Source organism: Schistocerca serialis, chromosome 4, assembly GCF_023864345.2.
Source record: "Schistocerca serialis cubense isolate TAMUIC-IGC-003099 chromosome 4, iqSchSeri2.2, whole genome shotgun sequence".
Taxonomy (NCBI): Eukaryota; Metazoa; Arthropoda; class Insecta; order Orthoptera; family Acrididae; genus Schistocerca; species Schistocerca serialis.
Window position 1 is genome coordinate 36,176,171 of NC_064641.1, and position 17,703 is coordinate 36,193,873.

General features: G+C 52.4%; 37 non-coding genes across 37 annotated transcripts; 7 read left to right on the forward strand and 30 right to left on the reverse strand.

The window, feature by feature from the left end:
* Positions 1-249: 249 nt before the first annotated feature.
* Trnas-aga (transfer RNA serine (anticodon AGA)) lies at positions 250-331 on the reverse strand. The gene has a single exon. It is a non-coding gene; the product is annotated as a tRNA-Ser (tRNA).
* A 139-nt stretch (positions 332-470) lies between these two features.
* On the reverse strand, positions 471-543 carry Trnak-uuu (transfer RNA lysine (anticodon UUU)). Its single transcript has one exon. It is a non-coding gene; the product is annotated as a tRNA-Lys (tRNA).
* Positions 544-839: 296 nt separating this feature from the next.
* Positions 840-911, reverse strand: Trnae-uuc (transfer RNA glutamic acid (anticodon UUC)). Its single transcript has one exon. It is a non-coding gene; the product is annotated as a tRNA-Glu (tRNA).
* Positions 912-1,219: 308 nt separating this feature from the next.
* Trnat-cgu (transfer RNA threonine (anticodon CGU)) lies at positions 1,220-1,292 on the reverse strand. The gene has a single exon. It is a non-coding gene; the product is annotated as a tRNA-Thr (tRNA).
* Positions 1,293-2,269: 977 nt separating this feature from the next.
* Positions 2,270-2,341, forward strand: Trnag-ucc (transfer RNA glycine (anticodon UCC)). The gene has a single exon. It is a non-coding gene; the product is annotated as a tRNA-Gly (tRNA).
* Positions 2,342-2,608: 267 nt separating this feature from the next.
* On the reverse strand, positions 2,609-2,690 carry Trnas-aga (transfer RNA serine (anticodon AGA)). Its single transcript has one exon. It is a non-coding gene; the product is annotated as a tRNA-Ser (tRNA).
* Positions 2,691-2,829: 139 nt separating this feature from the next.
* On the reverse strand, positions 2,830-2,902 carry Trnak-uuu (transfer RNA lysine (anticodon UUU)). The gene has a single exon. It is a non-coding gene; the product is annotated as a tRNA-Lys (tRNA).
* Positions 2,903-3,198: 296 nt separating this feature from the next.
* Trnae-uuc (transfer RNA glutamic acid (anticodon UUC)) lies at positions 3,199-3,270 on the reverse strand. Its single transcript has one exon. It is a non-coding gene; the product is annotated as a tRNA-Glu (tRNA).
* A 308-nt stretch (positions 3,271-3,578) lies between these two features.
* On the reverse strand, positions 3,579-3,651 carry Trnam-cau (transfer RNA methionine (anticodon CAU)). Its single transcript has one exon. It is a non-coding gene; the product is annotated as a tRNA-Met (tRNA).
* Positions 3,652-4,628: 977 nt separating this feature from the next.
* Positions 4,629-4,700, forward strand: Trnag-ucc (transfer RNA glycine (anticodon UCC)). Its single transcript has one exon. It is a non-coding gene; the product is annotated as a tRNA-Gly (tRNA).
* A 267-nt stretch (positions 4,701-4,967) lies between these two features.
* On the reverse strand, positions 4,968-5,049 carry Trnas-aga (transfer RNA serine (anticodon AGA)). The gene has a single exon. It is a non-coding gene; the product is annotated as a tRNA-Ser (tRNA).
* Positions 5,050-5,188: 139 nt separating this feature from the next.
* Trnak-uuu (transfer RNA lysine (anticodon UUU)) lies at positions 5,189-5,261 on the reverse strand. Its single transcript has one exon. It is a non-coding gene; the product is annotated as a tRNA-Lys (tRNA).
* Positions 5,262-5,557: 296 nt separating this feature from the next.
* On the reverse strand, positions 5,558-5,629 carry Trnae-uuc (transfer RNA glutamic acid (anticodon UUC)). The gene has a single exon. It is a non-coding gene; the product is annotated as a tRNA-Glu (tRNA).
* A 308-nt stretch (positions 5,630-5,937) lies between these two features.
* On the reverse strand, positions 5,938-6,010 carry Trnam-cau (transfer RNA methionine (anticodon CAU)). The gene has a single exon. It is a non-coding gene; the product is annotated as a tRNA-Met (tRNA).
* Positions 6,011-6,988: 978 nt separating this feature from the next.
* Positions 6,989-7,060, forward strand: Trnag-ucc (transfer RNA glycine (anticodon UCC)). The gene has a single exon. It is a non-coding gene; the product is annotated as a tRNA-Gly (tRNA).
* A 267-nt stretch (positions 7,061-7,327) lies between these two features.
* Trnas-aga (transfer RNA serine (anticodon AGA)) lies at positions 7,328-7,409 on the reverse strand. The gene has a single exon. It is a non-coding gene; the product is annotated as a tRNA-Ser (tRNA).
* Positions 7,410-7,916: 507 nt separating this feature from the next.
* On the reverse strand, positions 7,917-7,988 carry Trnae-uuc (transfer RNA glutamic acid (anticodon UUC)). The gene has a single exon. It is a non-coding gene; the product is annotated as a tRNA-Glu (tRNA).
* A 308-nt stretch (positions 7,989-8,296) lies between these two features.
* On the reverse strand, positions 8,297-8,369 carry Trnam-cau (transfer RNA methionine (anticodon CAU)). Its single transcript has one exon. It is a non-coding gene; the product is annotated as a tRNA-Met (tRNA).
* A 978-nt stretch (positions 8,370-9,347) lies between these two features.
* Trnag-ucc (transfer RNA glycine (anticodon UCC)) lies at positions 9,348-9,419 on the forward strand. Its single transcript has one exon. It is a non-coding gene; the product is annotated as a tRNA-Gly (tRNA).
* A 267-nt stretch (positions 9,420-9,686) lies between these two features.
* On the reverse strand, positions 9,687-9,768 carry Trnas-aga (transfer RNA serine (anticodon AGA)). Its single transcript has one exon. It is a non-coding gene; the product is annotated as a tRNA-Ser (tRNA).
* Positions 9,769-9,907: 139 nt separating this feature from the next.
* Trnak-uuu (transfer RNA lysine (anticodon UUU)) lies at positions 9,908-9,980 on the reverse strand. Its single transcript has one exon. It is a non-coding gene; the product is annotated as a tRNA-Lys (tRNA).
* A 296-nt stretch (positions 9,981-10,276) lies between these two features.
* Trnae-uuc (transfer RNA glutamic acid (anticodon UUC)) lies at positions 10,277-10,348 on the reverse strand. The gene has a single exon. It is a non-coding gene; the product is annotated as a tRNA-Glu (tRNA).
* Positions 10,349-10,656: 308 nt separating this feature from the next.
* Trnam-cau (transfer RNA methionine (anticodon CAU)) lies at positions 10,657-10,729 on the reverse strand. The gene has a single exon. It is a non-coding gene; the product is annotated as a tRNA-Met (tRNA).
* Positions 10,730-11,706: 977 nt separating this feature from the next.
* Positions 11,707-11,778, forward strand: Trnag-ucc (transfer RNA glycine (anticodon UCC)). Its single transcript has one exon. It is a non-coding gene; the product is annotated as a tRNA-Gly (tRNA).
* A 267-nt stretch (positions 11,779-12,045) lies between these two features.
* On the reverse strand, positions 12,046-12,127 carry Trnas-aga (transfer RNA serine (anticodon AGA)). The gene has a single exon. It is a non-coding gene; the product is annotated as a tRNA-Ser (tRNA).
* A 139-nt stretch (positions 12,128-12,266) lies between these two features.
* Positions 12,267-12,339, reverse strand: Trnak-uuu (transfer RNA lysine (anticodon UUU)). The gene has a single exon. It is a non-coding gene; the product is annotated as a tRNA-Lys (tRNA).
* A 296-nt stretch (positions 12,340-12,635) lies between these two features.
* On the reverse strand, positions 12,636-12,707 carry Trnae-uuc (transfer RNA glutamic acid (anticodon UUC)). The gene has a single exon. It is a non-coding gene; the product is annotated as a tRNA-Glu (tRNA).
* Positions 12,708-13,015: 308 nt separating this feature from the next.
* Positions 13,016-13,088, reverse strand: Trnam-cau (transfer RNA methionine (anticodon CAU)). Its single transcript has one exon. It is a non-coding gene; the product is annotated as a tRNA-Met (tRNA).
* Positions 13,089-14,065: 977 nt separating this feature from the next.
* Positions 14,066-14,137, forward strand: Trnag-ucc (transfer RNA glycine (anticodon UCC)). Its single transcript has one exon. It is a non-coding gene; the product is annotated as a tRNA-Gly (tRNA).
* A 267-nt stretch (positions 14,138-14,404) lies between these two features.
* Positions 14,405-14,486, reverse strand: Trnas-aga (transfer RNA serine (anticodon AGA)). The gene has a single exon. It is a non-coding gene; the product is annotated as a tRNA-Ser (tRNA).
* Positions 14,487-14,625: 139 nt separating this feature from the next.
* Trnak-uuu (transfer RNA lysine (anticodon UUU)) lies at positions 14,626-14,698 on the reverse strand. The gene has a single exon. It is a non-coding gene; the product is annotated as a tRNA-Lys (tRNA).
* Positions 14,699-14,994: 296 nt separating this feature from the next.
* On the reverse strand, positions 14,995-15,066 carry Trnae-uuc (transfer RNA glutamic acid (anticodon UUC)). Its single transcript has one exon. It is a non-coding gene; the product is annotated as a tRNA-Glu (tRNA).
* A 308-nt stretch (positions 15,067-15,374) lies between these two features.
* Positions 15,375-15,447, reverse strand: Trnam-cau (transfer RNA methionine (anticodon CAU)). Its single transcript has one exon. It is a non-coding gene; the product is annotated as a tRNA-Met (tRNA).
* Positions 15,448-16,425: 978 nt separating this feature from the next.
* Trnag-ucc (transfer RNA glycine (anticodon UCC)) lies at positions 16,426-16,497 on the forward strand. The gene has a single exon. It is a non-coding gene; the product is annotated as a tRNA-Gly (tRNA).
* Positions 16,498-16,764: 267 nt separating this feature from the next.
* Positions 16,765-16,846, reverse strand: Trnas-aga (transfer RNA serine (anticodon AGA)). The gene has a single exon. It is a non-coding gene; the product is annotated as a tRNA-Ser (tRNA).
* A 139-nt stretch (positions 16,847-16,985) lies between these two features.
* Trnak-uuu (transfer RNA lysine (anticodon UUU)) lies at positions 16,986-17,058 on the reverse strand. The gene has a single exon. It is a non-coding gene; the product is annotated as a tRNA-Lys (tRNA).
* Positions 17,059-17,354: 296 nt separating this feature from the next.
* On the reverse strand, positions 17,355-17,426 carry Trnae-uuc (transfer RNA glutamic acid (anticodon UUC)). The gene has a single exon. It is a non-coding gene; the product is annotated as a tRNA-Glu (tRNA).
* Between the last annotated feature and the right edge of the window lie 277 nt (positions 17,427-17,703).

Genomic DNA, 17,703 nt, shown 5'->3' on the forward strand with positions numbered 1-17,703 from the left:
GTATGAGTATGTGAGCCGCGTGCTGTTAAATGAAGGTTTTTTTCGTCGTAGCTCCACGCAGACCATCCTGTAGTATGTCCCGACTTGTCCCGACTTTGCTCGGCTGACGCGAAAGCTGACGCTTGGAATTCGCCCTTATCAAAAGGACAGGCACTATAAACGGCTGAGAGAGGCGAGGTGTGGAGAGGTACCAAAACGACAGGAAATCTGCGAAATTTTCTGCTAGTTGTTCTTAAAGAAAAAAACCGACGCAGTCGGTAGGACTCGAACCTACGCTCCCAGAGGGAATCTGATTTCTAGTCAGACGCCTTAACCACTCGGCCACGACTGCTCGTAACTGAAGTTTCCCTGGAATCGTGAAGAATCAAACCGGTCTGCGCAGAATGTTGACAGGAAACGAACTCCGTGCACTGATTACGGCAGGGTTACCATCGCTACGAGACGAGCCATTACGGAAACGTTAAAATCTTCGCCCGGACAGGGACTTGAACCCTGGACCCTTAGGTTAAAAGCCTAATGCTCTACCGACTGAGCTATCCGGGCTCACGCTCGTTGTGGATGGAGCGGCTGCAAGCAATGTAAATAACTGGAACGCGTGTGTAGGCGTACTACGGTAATTTCTGGCTTCTGGCGCAACTGGCGACTTCACCGACTTCCCACTGACGCTGGTAGCAGCCCAACAGCGGACCAGAGCCTCTTCTCCCTTTATTCCGGTGCCGACAGTAATTGCATCATGTGCCTGTTTTCCCCGATTACGTTCGGTCGAAGCTTCGGAAGGTGGGCGACAAACGACAGTTCGAAGGCCAAAACGTGGAGCGTTGTGTGCGCAAAAACTTCCGTTCCGGTACCGGGAATCGAACCCGGGCCTCCTGGGTGAAAGCCAGGTATCCTAGCCACTAGACCACACCGGATTTGCTCGATAAGCGTGAGGTTTTCTCCGTCTCCTCTCGTATTTCGTGCTGAATCTCGACTCAGTGCAGTTCTCCGTTTGCGAGCATATTTGCGCCTACAGACTGGCATGGCGCACAGCTCGAAATTGACTATTCATTATTTTACTCCTAACAAGGGAAGAGAAAGATCAAAGTTGTACGTTGTCATAATTGGAAATAAACATATTGACGCTGGGGCGTAGACTCCTTGTGGATAACGAACGACAATTAAGTTCGTTCCCTAGCAACAGCAACGCCGTTAATTCAGCCTTGATGTACAGCAAATTAAATGCCCCGGGTGAGGATCGAACTCACGACCTTAAGATTACGACACTTACGCGCTACCTACTGCGCTACCGAGGCACGTTGCAAGTAACGTTACAGGAAACTTGGTAAGTCTCTCATATTAGAGATAGACAGTTTGCGCTTTCTCAAGAATCTGTTGTGTTGCTACACGTGCTTTCCCTACTTGCTAGATTAAACTGCTGCCGCAGCTTTTTCAACGGAACGCAGCACTGCCCGAGGTTACAGTACATCGCCCTTGCGGCACCTAAACACAGCGGCCTGTTGGGCCAGGCCGTCGTCAGAGTTCAGAAATAGCACGCGACCGTTCAAGTACGGTCTATTGCGTGCTGCGTGTATGGTTCTTCTCACAGCGAATCCCGCTATACATTCCTGAGGCTGACGCAGCTCAGGCGAAGAATCGGCGCGGCAGCATTATAGCGAGAACAGCAGAACGATGCATCGGCCGGGAATCGAACCCGGGCCGTCCGCATGCTAAGCGAGCATTCACCAATTTTTTTTTTTTGTTCTCATTTCTTTCGTTGCATTTGTTGGGGGCGGACGTCCGATGGCGCCCGTTCATGTTCATCGTTGACTCGGTCTTTTATTACAGAGGGCAGATAACTCTCAGACCGAACACGCTGAGCTATCGTGCCGGCAAGCCTTAAGATTATGAGACTTACGCGCTGCCTACTGCACTGCTGAGGCACATGCCATTGAACCACCGATGCTCGACAAGCTGCCCGTGCTTCCCGAGTACTTTTCTGCAGGGGAAAGTGGGATTGCCACCCAGCGACGTCGGATACAACCGAAAAAAGTGCTACACACGCGGAGTGCTCCACTACACTGCCTTAAAACGAATGCTCATCTCTATCGTGTGAGTAACCTTGCGGCCGCGGCGGCTAGTCTTGCCCAAAGACGCAGCGTGCGTGGAGGCGCTACCCGAATGCGTGTGGATGCACCCTCCTACCTCGTAAAGCGCCTGCAGCTACTATCACCGTGGGCCGCTGCTGGCGGGCAGGAAGCCGACACAGCGGGGCGTTGCGAGCAGCGCCTGTGCGGTGGTGGTGTAATGGTGAGCATAGTTGCCTTCCAAGCAGTTGATCCGGGTTCGATTCCCGGCCGCCGCAAGTGGCGCTGGTTTTTTCGTATGAGTATGTGAGCCGCGTGCTGTTAAATGAAGGTTTTTTTCGTCGTAGCTCCACGCAGACCATCCTGTAGTATGTCCCGACTTGTCCCGACTTTGCTCGGCTGACGCGAAAGCTGACGCTTGGAATTCGCCCTTATCAAAAGGACAGGCACTATAAACGGCTGAGAGAGGCGAGGTGTGGAGAGGTACCAAAACGACAGGAAATCTGCGAAATTTTCTGCTAGTTGTTCTTAAAGAAAAAAACCGACGCAGTCGGTAGGACTCGAACCTACGCTCCCAGAGGGAATCTGATTTCTAGTCAGACGCCTTAACCACTCGGCCACGACTGCTCGTAACTGAAGTTTCCCTGGAATCGTGAAGAATCAAACCGGTCTGCGCAGAATGTTGACAGGAAACGAACTCCGTGCACTGATTACGGCAGGGTTACCATCGCTACGAGACGAGCCATTACGGAAACGTTAAAATCTTCGCCCGGACAGGGACTTGAACCCTGGACCCTTAGGTTAAAAGCCTAATGCTCTACCGACTGAGCTATCCGGGCTCACGCTCGTTGTGGATGGAGCGGCTGCAAGCAATGTAAATAACTGGAACGCGTGTGTAGGCGTACTACGGTAATTTCTGGCTTCTGGCGCAACTGGCGACTTCACCGACTTCCCACTGACGCTGGTAGCAGCCCAACAGCGGACCAGAGCCTCTTCTCCCTTTATTCCGGTGCCGACAGTAATTGCATCATGTGCCTGTTTTCCCCGATTACGTTCGGTCGAAGCTTCGGAAGGTGGGCGACAAACGACAGTTCGAAGGCCAAAACGTGGAGCGTTGTGTGCGCAAAAACTTCCGTTCCGGTACCGGGAATCGAACCCGGGCCTCCTGGGTGAAAGCCAGGTATCCTAGCCACTAGACCACACCGGATTTGCTCGATAAGCGTGAGGTTTTCTCCGTCTCCTCTCGTATTTCGTGCTGAATCTCGACTCAGTGCAGTTCTCCGTTTGCGAGCATATTTGCGCCTACAGACTGGCATGGCGCACAGCTCGAAATTGACTATTCATTATTTTACTCCTAACAAGGGAAGAGAAAGATCAAAGTTGTACGTTGTCATAATTGGAAATAAACATATTGACGCTGGGGCGTAGACTCCTTGTGGATAACGAACGACAATTAAGTTCGTTCCCTAGCAACAGCAACGCCGTTAATTCAGCCTTGATGTACAGCAAATTAAATGCCCCGGGTGAGGATCGAACTCACGACCTTAAGATTATGACACTTACGCGCTACCTACTGCGCTACCGAGGCACGTTGCAAGTAACGTTACAGGAAACTTGGTAAGTCTCTCATATTAGAGATAGACAGTTTGCGCTTTCTCAAGAATCTGTTGTGTTGCTACACGTGCTTTCCCTACTTGCTAGATTAAACTGCTGCCGCAGCTTTTTCAACGGAACGCAGCACTGCCCGAGGTTACAGTACATCGCCCTTGCGGCACCTAAACACAGCGGCCTGTTGGGCCAGGCCGTCGTCAGAGTTCAGAAATAGCACGCGACCGTTCAAGTACGGTCTATTGCGTGCTGCGTGTATGGTTCTTCTCACAGCGAATCCCGCTATACATTCCTGAGGCTGACGCAGCTCAGGCGAAGAATCGGCGCGGCAGCATTATAGCGAGAACAGCAGAACGATGCATCGGCCGGGAATCGAACCCGGGCCGTCCGCATGCTAAGCGAGCATTCACCAATTTTTTTTTTTTGTTCTCATTTCTTTCGTTGCATTTGTTGGGGGCGGACGTCCGATGGCGCCCGTTCATGTTCATCGTTGACTCGGTCTTTTATTACAGAGGGCAGATAACTCTCAGACCGAACACGCTGAGCTATCGTGCCGGCAAGCCTTAAGATTATGAGACTTACGCGCTGCCTACTGCACTGCTGAGGCACATGCCATTGAACCACCGATGCTCGACAAGCTGCCCGTGCTTCCCGAGTACTTTTCTGCAGGGGAAAGTGGGATTGCCACCCAGCGACGTCGGATACAACCGAAAAAAGTGCTACACACGCGGAGTGCTCCACTACACTGCCTTAAAACGAATGCTCATCTCTATCGTGTGAGTAACCTTGCGGCCGCGGCGGCTAGTCTTGCCCAAAGACGCAGCGTGCGTGGAGGCGCTACCCGAATGCGTGTGGATGCACCCTCCTACCTCGTAAAGCGCCTGCAGCTACTATCACCGTGGGCCGCTGCTGGCGGGCAGGAAGCCGACACAGCGGGGCGTTGCGAGCAGCGCCTGTGCGGTGGTGGTGTAATGGTGAGCATAGTTGCCTTCCAAGCAGTTGATCCGGGTTCGATTCCCGGCCGCCGCAAGTGGCGCTGGTTTTTTCGTATGAGTATGTGAGCCGCGTGCTGTTAAATGAAGGTTTTTTTCGTCGTAGCTCCACGCAGACCATCCTGTAGTATGTCCCGACTTGTCCCGACTTTGCTCGGCTGACGCGAAAGCTGACGCTTGGAATTCGCCCTTATCAAAAGGACAGGCACTATAAACGGCTGAGAGAGGCGAGGTGTGGAGAGGTACCAAAACGACAGGAAATCTGCGAAATTTTCTGCTAGTTGTTCTTAAAGAAAAAAACCGACGCAGTCGGTAGGACTCGAACCTACGCTCCCAGAGGGAATCTGATTTCTAGTCAGACGCCTTAACCACTCGGCCACGACTGCTCGTAACTGAAGTTTCCCTGGAATCGTGAAGAATCAAACCGGTCTGCGCAGAATGTTGACAGGAAACGAACTCCGTGCACTGATTACGGCAGGGTTACCATCGCTACGAGACGAGCCATTACGGAAACGTTAAAATCTTCGCCCGGACAGGGACTTGAACCCTGGACCCTTAGGTTAAAAGCCTAATGCTCTACCGACTGAGCTATCCGGGCTCACGCTCGTTGTGGATGGAGCGGCTGCAAGCAATGTAAATAACTGGAACGCGTGTGTAGGCGTACTACGGTAATTTCTGGCTTCTGGCGCAACTGGCGACTTCACCGACTTCCCACTGACGCTGGTAGCAGCCCAACAGCGGACCAGAGCCTCTTCTCCCTTTATTCCGGTGCCGACAGTAATTGCATCATGTGCCTGTTTTCCCCGATTACGTTCGGTCGAAGCTTCGGAAGGTGGGCGACAAACGACAGTTCGAAGGCCAAAACGTGGAGCGTTGTGTGCGCAAAAAATTCCGTTCCGGTACCGGGAATCGAACCCGGGCCTCCTGGGTGAAAGCCAGGTATCCTAGCCACTAGACCACACCGGATTTGCTCGATAAGCGTGAGGTTTTCTCCGTCTCCTCTCGTATTTCGTGCTGAATCTCGACTCAGTGCAGTTCTCCGTTTGCGAGCATATTTGCGCCTACAGACTGGCATGGCGCACAGCTCGAAATTGACTATTCATTATTTTACTCCTAACAAGGGAAGAGAAAGATCAAAGTTGTACGTTGTCATAATTGGAAATAAACATATTGACGCTGGGGCGTAGACTCCTTGTGGATAACGAACGACAATTAAGTTCGTTCCCTAGCAACAGCAACGCCGTTAATTCAGCCTTGATGTACAGCAAATTAAATGCCCCGGGTGAGGATCGAACTCACGACCTTAAGATTATGAGACTTACGCGCTACCTACTGCGCTACCGAGGCACGTTGCAAGTAACGTTACAGGAAACTTGGTAAGTCTCTCATATTAGAGATAGACAGTTTGCGCTTTCTCAAGAATCTGTTGTGTTGCTACACGTGCTTTCCCTACTTGCTAGATTAAACTGCTGCCGCAGCTTTTTCAACGGAACGCAGCACTGCCCGAGGTTACAGTACATCGCCCTTGCGGCACCTAAACACAGCGGCCTGTTGGGCCAGGCCGTCGTCAGAGTTCAGAAATAGCACGCGACCGTTCAAGTACGGTCTATTGCGTGCTGCGTGTATGGTTCTTCTCACAGCGAATCCCGCTATACATTCCTGAGGCTGACGCAGCTCAGGCGAAGAATCGGCGCGGCAGCATTATAGCGAGAACAGCAGAACGATGCATCGGCCGGGAATCGAACCCGGGCCGTCCGCATGCTAAGCGAGCATTCACCAATTTTTTTTTTTTTGTTCTCATTTCTTTCGTTGCATTTGTTGGGGGCGGACGTCCGATGGCGCCCGTTCATGTTCATCGTTGACTCGGTCTTTTATTACAGAGGGCAGATAACTCTCAGACCGAACACGCTGAGCTATCGTGCCGGCAAGCCTTAAGATTATGAGACTTACGCGCTGCCTACTGCACTGCTGAGGCACATGCCATTGAACCACCGATGCTCGACAAGCTGCCCGTGCTTCCCGAGTACTTTTCTGCAGGGGAAAGTGGGATTGCCACCCAGCGACGTCGGATACAACCGAAAAAAGTGCTACACACGCGGAGTGCTCCACTACACTGCCTTAAAACGAATGCTCATCTCTATCGTGTGAGTAACCTTGCGGCCGCGGCGGCTAGTCTTGCCCAAAGACGCAGCGTGCGTGGAGGCGCTACCCGAATGCGTGTGGATGCACCCTCCTACCTCGTAAAGCGCCTGCAGCTACTATCACCGTGGGCCGCTGCTGGCGGGCAGGAAGCCGACACAGCGGGGCGTTGCGAGCAGCGCCTGTGCGGTGGTGGTGTAATGGTGAGCATAGTTGCCTTCCAAGCAGTTGATCCGGGTTCGATTCCCGGCCGCCGCAAGTGGCGCTGGTTTTTTCGTATGAGTATGTGAGCCGCGTGCTGTTAAATGAAGGTTTTTTTCGTCGTAGCTCCACGCAGACCATCCTGTAGTATGTCCCGACTTGTCCCGACTTTGCTCGGCTGACGCGAAAGCTGACGCTTGGAATTCGCCCTTATCAAAAGGACAGGCACTATAAACGGCTGAGAGAGGCGAGGTGTGGAGAGGTACCAAAACGACAGGAAATCTGCGAAATTTTCTGCTAGTTGTTCTTAAAGAAAAAAACCGACGCAGTCGGTAGGACTCGAACCTACGCTCCCAGAGGGAATCTGATTTCTAGTCAGACGCCTTAACCACTCGGCCACGACTGCTCGTAACTGAAGTTTCCCTGGAATCGTGAAGAATCAAACCGGTCTGCGCAGAATGTTGACAGGAAACGAACTCCGTGCACTGATTACGGCAGGGTTACCATCGCTACGAGACGAGCCATTACGGAAACGTTAAAATCTTCGCCCGGACAGGGACTTGAACCCTGGACCCTTAGGTTAAAGCCTAATGCTCTACCGACTGAGCTATCCGGGCTCACGCTCGTTGTGGATGGAGCGGCTGCAAGCAATGTAAATAACTGGAACGCGTGTGTAGGCGTACTACGGTAATTTCTGGCTTCTGGCGCAACTGGCGACTTCACCGACTTCCCACTGACGCTGGTAGCAGCCCAACAGCGGACCAGAGCCTCTTCTCCCTTTATTCCGGTGCCGACAGTAATTGCATCATGTGCCTGTTTTCCCCGATTACGTTCGGTCGAAGCTTCGGAAGGTGGGCGACAAACGACAGTTCGAAGGCCAAAACGTGGAGCGTTGTGTGCGCAAAAACTTCCGTTCCGGTACCGGGAATCGAACCCGGGCCTCCTGGGTGAAAGCCAGGTATCCTAGCCACTAGACCACACCGGATTTGCTCGATAAGCGTGAGGTTTTCTCCGTCTCCTCTCGTATTTCGTGCTGAATCTCGACTCAGTGCAGTTCTCCGTTTGCGAGCATATTTGCGCCTACAGACTGGCATGGCGCACAGCTCGAAATTGACTATTCATTATTTTACTCCTAACAAGGGAAGAGAAAGATCAAAGTTGTACGTTGTCATAATTGGAAATAAACATATTGACGCTGGGGCGTAGACTCCTTGTGGATAACGAACGACAATTAAGTTCGTTCCCTAGCAACAGCAACGCCGTTAATTCAGCCTTGATGTACAGCAAATTAAATGCCCCGGGTGAGGATCGAACTCACGACCTTAAGATTATGACACTTACGCGCTACCTACTGCGCTACCGAGGCACGTTGCAAGTAACGTTACAGGAAACTTGGTAAGTCTCTCATATTAGAGATAGACAGTTTGCGCTTTCTCAAGAATCTGTTGTGTTGCTACACGTGCTTTCCCTACTTGCTAGATTAAACTGCTGCCGCAGCTTTTTCAACGGAACGCAGCACTGCCCGAGGTTACAGTACATCGCCCTTGCGGCACCTAAACACAGCGGCCTGTTGGGCCAGGCCGTCGTCAGAGTTCAGAAATAGCACGCGACCGTTCAAGTACGGTCTATTGCGTGCTGCGTGTATGGTTCTTCTCACAGCGAATCCCGCTATACATTCCTGAGGCTGACGCAGCTCAGGCGAAGAATCGGCGCGGCAGCATTATAGCGAGAACAGCAGAACGATGCATCGGCCGGGAATCGAACCCGGGCCGTCCGCATGCTAAGCGAGCATTCACCAATTTTTTTTTTTTTGTTCTCATTTCTTTCGTTGCATTTGTTGGGGGCGGACGTCCGATGGCGCCCGTTCATGTTCATCGTTGACTCGGTCTTTTATTACAGAGGGCAGATAACTCTCAGACCGAACACGCTGAGCTATCGTGCCGGCAAGCCTTAAGATTATGAGACTTACGCGCTGCCTACTGCACTGCTGAGGCACATGCCATTGAACCACCGATGCTCGACAAGCTGCCCGTGCTTCCCGAGTACTTTTCTGCAGGGGAAAGTGGGATTGCCACCCAGCGACGTCGGATACAACCGAAAAAAGTGCTACACACGCGGAGTGCTCCACTACACTGCCTTAAAACGAATGCTCATCTCTATCGTGTGAGTAACCTTGCGGCCGCGGCGGCTAGTCTTGCCCAAAGACGCAGCGTGCGTGGAGGCGCTACCCGAATGCGTGTGGATGCACCCTCCTACCTCGTAAAGCGCCTGCAGCTACTATCACCGTGGGCCGCTGCTGGCGGGCAGGAAGCCGACACAGCGGGGCGTTGCGAGCAGCGCCTGTGCGGTGGTGGTGTAATGGTGAGCATAGTTGCCTTCCAAGCAGTTGATCCGGGTTCGATTCCCGGCCGCCGCAAGTGGCGCTGGTTTTTTCGTATGAGTATGTGAGCCGCGTGCTGTTAAATGAAGGTTTTTTTCGTCGTAGCTCCACGCAGACCATCCTGTAGTATGTCCCGACTTGTCCCGACTTTGCTCGGCTGACGCGAAAGCTGACGCTTGGAATTCGCCCTTATCAAAAGGACAGGCACTATAAACGGCTGAGAGAGGCGAGGTGTGGAGAGGTACCAAAACGACAGGAAATCTGCGAAATTTTCTGCTAGTTGTTCTTAAAGAAAAAAACCGACGCAGTCGGTAGGACTCGAACCTATGCTCCCAGAGGGAATCTGATTTCTAGTCAGACGCCTTAACCACTCGGCCACGACTGCTCGTAACTGAAGTTTCCCTGGAATCGTGAAGAATCAAACCGGTCTGCGCAGAATGTTGACAGGAAACGAACTCCGTGCACTGATTACGGCAGGGTTACCATCGCTACGAGACGAGCCATTACGGAAACGTTAAAATCTTCGCCCGGACAGGGACTTGAACCCTGGACCCTTAGGTTAAAAGCCTAATGCTCTACCGACTGAGCTATCCGGGCTCACGCTCGTTGTGGATGGAGCGGCTGCAAGCAATGTAAATAACTGGAACGCGTGTGTAGGCGTACTACGGTAATTTCTGGCTTCTGGCGCAACTGGCGACTTCACCGACTTCCCACTGACGCTGGTAGCAGCCCAACAGCGGACCAGAGCCTCTTCTCCCTTTATTCCGGTGCCGACAGTAATTGCATCATGTGCCTGTTTTCCCCGATTACGTTCGGTCGAAGCTTCGGAAGGTGGGCGACAAACGACAGTTCGAAGGCCAAAACGTGGAGCGTTGTGTGCGCAAAAACTTCCGTTCCGGTACCGGGAATCGAACCCGGGCCTCCTGGGTGAAAGCCAGGTATCCTAGCCACTAGACCACACCGGATTTGCTCGATAAGCGTGAGGTTTTCTCCGTCTCCTCTCGTATTTCGTGCTGAATCTCGACTCAGTGCAGTTCTCCGTTTGCGAGCATATTTGCGCCTACAGACTGGCATGGCGCACAGCTCGAAATTGACTATTCATTATTTTACTCCTAACAAGGGAAGAGAAAGATCAAAGTTGTACGTTGTCATAATTGGAAATAAACATATTGACGCTGGGGCGTAGACTCCTTGTGGATAACGAACGACAATTAAGTTCGTTCCCTAGCAACAGCAACGCCGTTAATTCAGCCTTGATGTACAGCAAATTAAATGCCCCGGGTGAGGATCGAACTCACGACCTTAAGATTATGAGACTTACGCGCTACCCACTGCGCTACCGAGGCACGTTGCAAGTAACGTTACAGGAAACTTGGTAAGTCTCTCATATTAGAGATAGACAGTTTGCGCTTTCTCAAGAATCTGTTGTGTTGCTACACGTGCTTTCCCTACTTGCTAGATTAAACTGCTGCCGCAGCTTTTTCAACGGAACGCAGCACTGCCCGAGGTTACAGTACATCGCCCTTGCGGCACCTAAACACAGCGGCCTGTTGGGCCAGGCCGTCGTCAGAGTTCAGAAATAGCACGCGACCGTTCAAGTACGGTCTATTGCGTGCTGCGTGTATGGTTCTTCTCACAGCGAATCCCGCTATACATTCCTGAGGCTGACGCAGCTCAGGCGAAGAATCGGCGCGGCAGCATTATAGCGAGAACAGCAGAACGATGCATCGGCCGGGAATCGAACCCGGGCCGTCCGCATGCTAAGCGAGCATTCACCAATTTTTTTTTTTTGTTCTCATTTCTTTCGTTGCATTTGTTGGGGGCGGACGTCCGATGGCGCCCGTTCATGTTCATCGTTGACTCGGTCTTTTATTACAGAGGGCAGATAACTCTCAGACCGAACACGCTGAGCTATCGTGCCGGCAAGCCTTAAGATTATGAGACTTACGCGCTGCCTACTGCACTGCTGAGGCACATGCCATTGAACCACCGATGCTCGACAAGCTGCCCGTGCTTCCCGAGTACTTTTCTGCAGGGGAAAGTGGGATTGCCACCCAGCGACGTCGGATACAACCGAAAAAAGTGCTACGCACGCGGAGTGCTCCACTACACTGCCTTAAAACGAATGCTCATCTCTATCGTGTGAGTAACCTTGCGGCCGCGGCGGCTAGTCTTGCCCAAAGACGCAGCGTGCGTGGAGGCGCTACCCGAATGCGTGTGGATGCACCCTCCTACCTCGTAAAGCGCCTGCAGCTACTATCACCGTGGGCCGCTGCTGGCGGGCAGGAAGCCGACACAGCGGGGCGTTGCGAGCAGCGCCTGTGCGGTGGTGGTGTAATGGTGAGCATAGTTGCCTTCCAAGCAGTTGATCCGGGTTCGATTCCCGGCCGCCGCAAGTGGCGCTGGTTTTTTCGTATGAGTATGTGAGCCGCGTGCTGTTAAATGAAGGTTTTTTTCGTCGTAGCTCCACGCAGACCATCCTGTAGTATGTCCCGACTTGTCCCGACTTTGCTCGGCTGACGCGAAAGCTGACGCTTGGAATTCGCCCTTATCAAAAGGACAGGCACTATAAACGGCTGAGAGAGGCGAGGTGTGGAGAGGTACCAAAACGACAGGCAATCTGCGAAATTTTCTGCTCGTTGTTCTTAAAGAAAAAAACCGACGCAGTCGGTAGGACTCGAACCTACGCTCCCAGAGGGAATCTGATTTCTAGTCAGACGCCTTAACCACTCGGCCACGACTGCTCGTAACTGAAGTTTCCCTGGAATCGTGAAGAATCAAACCGGTCTGCGCAGAATGTTGACAGGAAACGAACTCCGTGCACTGATTACGGCAGGGTTACCATCGCTACGAGACGAGCCATTACGGAAACGTTAAAATCTTCGCCCGGACAGGGACTTGAACCCTGGACCCTTAGGTTAAAAGCCTAATGCTCTACCGACTGAGCTATCCGGGCTCACGCTCGTTGTGGATGGAGCGGCTGCAAGCAATGTAAATAACTGGAACGCGTGTGTAGGCGTACTACGGTAATTTCTGGCTTCTGGCGCAACTGGCGACTTCACCGACTTCCCACTGACGCTGGTAGCAGCCCAACAGCGGACCAGAGCCTCTTCTCCCTTTATTCCGGTGCCGACAGTAATTGCATCATGTGCCTGTTTTCCCCGATTACGTTCGGTCGAAGCTTCGGAAGGTGGGCGACAAACGACAGTTCGAAGGCCAAAACGTGGAGCGTTGTGTGCGCAAAAACTTCCGTTCCGGTACCGGGAATCGAACCCGGGCCTCCTGGGTGAAAGCCAGGTATCCTAGCCACTAGACCACACCGGATTTGCTCGATAAGCGTGAGGTTTTCTCCGTCTCCTCTCGTATTTCGTGCTGAATCTCGACTCAGTGCAGTTCTCCGTTTGCGAGCATATTTGCGCCTACAGACTGGCATGGCGCACAGCTCGAAATTGACTATTCATTATTTTACTCCTAACAAGGGAAGAGAAAGATCAAAGTTGTACGTTGTCATAATTGGAAATAAACATATTGACGCTGGGGCGTAGACTCCTTGTGGATAACGAACGACAATTAAGTTCGTTCCCTAGCAACAGCAACGCCGTTAATTCAGCCTTGATGTACAGCAAATTAAATGCCCCGGGTGAGGATCGAACTCACGACCTTAAGATTATGAGACTTACGCGCTACCCACTGCGCTACCGAGGCACGTTGCAAGTAACGTTACAGGAAACTTGGTAAGTCTCTCATATTAGAGATAGACAGTTTGCGCTTTCTCAAGAATCTGTTGTGTTGCTACACGTGCTTTCCCTACTTGCTAGATTAAACTGCTGCCGCAGCTTTTTCAACGGAACGCAGCACTGCCCGAGGTTACAGTACATCGCCCTTGCGGCACCTAAACACAGCGGCCTGTTGGGCCAGGCCGTCGTCAGAGTTCAGAAATAGCACGCGACCGTTCAAGTACGGTCTATTGCGTGCTGCGTGTATGGTTCTTCTCACAGCGAATCCCGCTATACATTCCTGAGGCTGACGCAGCTCAGGCGAAGAATCGGCGCGGCAGCATTATAGCGAGAACAGCAGAACGATGCATCGGCCGGGAATCGAACCCGGGCCGTCCGCATGCTAAGCGAGCATTCACCAATTTTTTTTTTTTGTTCTCATTTCTTTCGTTGCATTTGTTGGGGGCGGACGTCCGATGGCGCCCGTTCATGTTCATCGTTGACTCGGTCTTTTATTACAGAGGGCAGATAACTCTCAGACCGAACACGCTGAGCTATCGTGCCGGCAAGCCTTAAGATTATGAGACTTACGCGCTGCCTACTGCACTGCTGAGGCACATGCCATTGAACCACCGATGCTCGACAAGCTGCCCGTGCTTCCCGAGTACTTTTCTGCAGGGGAAAGTGGGATTGCCACCCAGCGACGTCGGATACAACCGAAAAAAGTGCTACGCACGCGGAGTGCTCCACTACACTGCCTTAAAACGAATGCTCATCTCTATCGTGTGAGTAACCTTGCGGCCGCGGCGGCTAGTCTTGCCCAAAGACGCAGCGTGCGTGGAGGCGCTACCCGAATGCGTGTGGATGCACCCTCCTACCTCGTAAAGCGCCTGCAGCTACTATCACCGTGGGCCGCTGCTGGCGGGCAGGAAGCCGACACAGCGGGGCGTTGCGAGCAGCGCCTGTGCGGTGGTGGTGTAATGGTGAGCATAGTTGCCTTCCAAGCAGTTGATCCGGGTTCGATTCCCGGCCGCCGCAAGTGGCGCTGGTTTTTTCGTATGAGTATGTGAGCCGCGTGCTGTTAAATGAAGGTTTTTTTCGTCGTAGCTCCACGCAGACCATCCTGTAGTATGTCCCGACTTGTCCCGACTTTGCTCGGCTGACGCGAAAGCTGACGCTTGGAATTCGCCCTTATCAAAAGGACAGGCACTATAAACGGCTGAGAGAGGCGAGGTGTGGAGAGGTACCAAAACGACAGGAAATCTGCGAAATTTTCTGCTAGTTGTTCTTAAAGAAAAAAACCGACGCAGTCGGTAGGACTCGAACCTACGCTCCCAGAGGGAATCTGATTTCTAGTCAGACGCCTTAACCACTCGGCCACGACTGCTCGTAACTGAAGTTTCCCTGGAATCGTGAAGAATCAAACCGGTCTGCGCAGAATGTTGACAGGAAACGAACTCCGTGCACTGATTACGGCAGGGTTACCATCGCTACGAGACGAGCCATTACGGAAACGTTAAAATCTTCGCCCGGACAGGGACTTGAACCCTGGACCCTTAGGTTAAAAGCCTAATGCTCTACCGACTGAGCTATCCGGGCTCACGCTCGTTGTGGATGGAGCGGCTGCAAGCAATGTAAATAACTGGAACGCGTGTGTAGGCGTACTACGGTAATTTCTGGCTTCTGGCGCAACTGGCGACTTCACCGACTTCCCACTGACGCTGGTAGCAGCCCAACAGCGGACCAGAGCCTCTTCTCCCTTTATTCCGGTGCCGACAGTAATTGCATCATGTGCCTGTTTTCCCCGATTACGTTCGGTCGAAGCTTCGGAAGGTGGGCGACAAACGACAGTTCGAAGGCCAAAACGTGGAGCGTTGTGTGCGCAAAAACTTCCGTTCCGGTACCGGGAATCGAACCCGGGCCTCCTGGGTGAAAGCCAGGTATCCTAGCCACTAGACCACACCGGATTTGCTCGATAAGCGTGAGGTTTTCTCCGTCTCCTCTCGTATTTCGTGCTGAATCTCGACTCAGTGCAGTTCTCCGTTTGCGAGCATATTTGCGCCTACAGACTGGCATGGCGCACAGCTCGAAATTGACTATTCATTATTTTACTCCTAACAAGGGAAGAGAAAGATCAAAGTTGTACGTTGTCATAATTGGAAATAAACATATTGACGCTGGGGCGTAGACTCCTTGTGGATAACGAACGACAATTAAGTTCGTTCCCTAGCAACAGCAACGCCGTTAATTCAGCCTTGATGTACAGCAAATTAAATGCCCCGGGTGAGGATGGAACTCACGACCTTAAGATTATGAGACTTACGCGCTACCTACTGCGCTACCGAGGCACGTTGGAAGTAACGTTACAGGAAACTTGGTAAGTCTCTCATATTAGAGATAGACAGTTTGCGCTTTCTCAAGAATCTGTTGTGTTGCTACACGTGCTTTCCCTACTTGCTAGATTAAACTGCTGCCGCAGCTTTTTCAACGGAACGCAGCACTGCCCGAGGTTACAGTACATCGCCCTTGCGGCACCTAAACACAGCGGCCTGTTGGGCCAGGCCGTCGTCAGAGTTCAGAAATAGCACGCGACCGTTCAAGTACGGTCTATTGCGTGCTGCGTGTATGGTTCTTCTCACAGCGAATCCCGCTATACATTCCTGAGGCTGACGCAGCTCAGGCGAAGAATCGGCGCGGCAGCATTATAGCGAGAACAGCAGAACGATGCATCGGCCGGGAATCGAACCCGGGCCGTCCGCATGCTAAGCGAGCATTCACCAATTTTTTTTTTTTTGTTCTCATTTCTTTCGTTGCATTTGTTGGGGGCGGACGTCCGATGGCGCCCGTTCATGTTCATCGTTGACTCGGTCTTTTATTACAGAGGGCAGATAACTCTCAGACCGAACACGCTGAGCTATCGTGCCGGCAAGCCTTAAGATTATGAGACTTACGCGCTGCCTACTGCACTGCTGAGGCACATGCCATTGAACCACCGATGCTCGACAAGCTGCCCGTGCTTCCCGAGTACTTTTCTGCAGGGGAAAGTGGGATTGCCACCCAGCGACGTCGGATACAACCGAAAAAAGTGCTACACACGCGGAGTGCTCCACTACACTGCCTTAAAACGAATGCTCATCTCTATCGTGTGAGTAACCTTGCGGCCGCGGCGGCTAGTCTTGCCCAAAGACGCAGCGTGCGTGGAGGCGCTACCCGAATGCGTGTGGATGCACCCTCCTACCTCGTAAAGCGCCTGCAGCTACTATCACCGTGGGCCGCTGCTGGCGGGCAGGAAGCCGACACAGCGGGGCGTTGCGAGCAGCGCCTGTGCGGTGGTGGTGTAATGGTGAGCATAGTTGCCTTCCAAGCAGTTGATCCGGGTTCGATTCCCGGCCGCCGCAAGTGGCGCTGGTTTTTTCGTATGAGTATGTGAGCCGCGTGCTGTTAAATGAAGGTTTTTTTCGTCGTAGCTCCACGCAGACCATCCTGTAGTATGTCCCGACTTGTCCCGACTTTGCTCGGCTGACGCGAAAGCTGACGCTTGGAATTCGCCCTTATCAAAAGGACAGGCACTATAAACGGCTGAGAGAGGCGAGGTGTGGAGAGGTACCAAAACGACAGGAAATCTGCGAAATTTTCTGCTAGTTGTTCTTAAAGAAAAAAACCGACGCAGTCGGTAGGACTCGAACCTACGCTCCCAGAGGGAATCTGATTTCTAGTCAGACGCCTTAACCACTCGGCCACGACTGCTCGTAACTGAAGTTTCCCTGGAATCGTGAAGAATCAAACCGGTCTGCGCAGAATGTTGACAGGAAACGAACTCCGTGCACTGATTACGGCAGGGTTACCATCGCTACGAGACGAGCCATTACGGAAACGTTAAAATCTTCGCCCGGACAGGGACTTGAACCCTGGACCCTTAGGTTAAAAGCCTAATGCTCTACCGACTGAGCTATCCGGGCTCACGCTCGTTGTGGATGGAGCGGCTGCAAGCAATGTAAATAACTGGAACGCGTGTGTAGGCGTACTACGGTAATTTCTGGCTTCTGGCGCAACTGGCGACTTCACCGACTTCCCACTGACGCTGGTAGCAGCCCAACAGCGGACCAGAGCCTCTTCTCCCTTTATTCCGGTGCCGACAGTAATTGCATCATGTGCCTGTTTTCCCCGATTACGTTCGGTCGAAGCTTCGGAAGGTGGGCGACAAACGACAGTTCGAAGGCCAAAACGTGGAGCGTTGTGTGCGCAAAAACTTCCGTTCCGGTACCGGGAATCGAACCCGGGCCTCCTGGGTGAAAGCCAGGTATCCTAGCCACTAGACCACACCGGATTTGCTCGATAAGCGTGAGGTTTTCTCCGTCTCCTCTCGTATTTCGTGCTGAATCTCGACTCAGTGCAGTTCTCCGTTTGCGAGCATATTTGCGCCTACAGACTGGCATGGCGCACAGCTCGAAATTGACTATTCATTATTTTACTCCTAACAAGGGAAGAGAAAGATCAAAGTTGTACGTTGTCATAATTGGAAATAAACATATTGACGCTGGGGCGTAGACTCCTTGTGGATAACGAACGACAATTAAGTTCGTTCCCTAGCAACAGCAACGCCG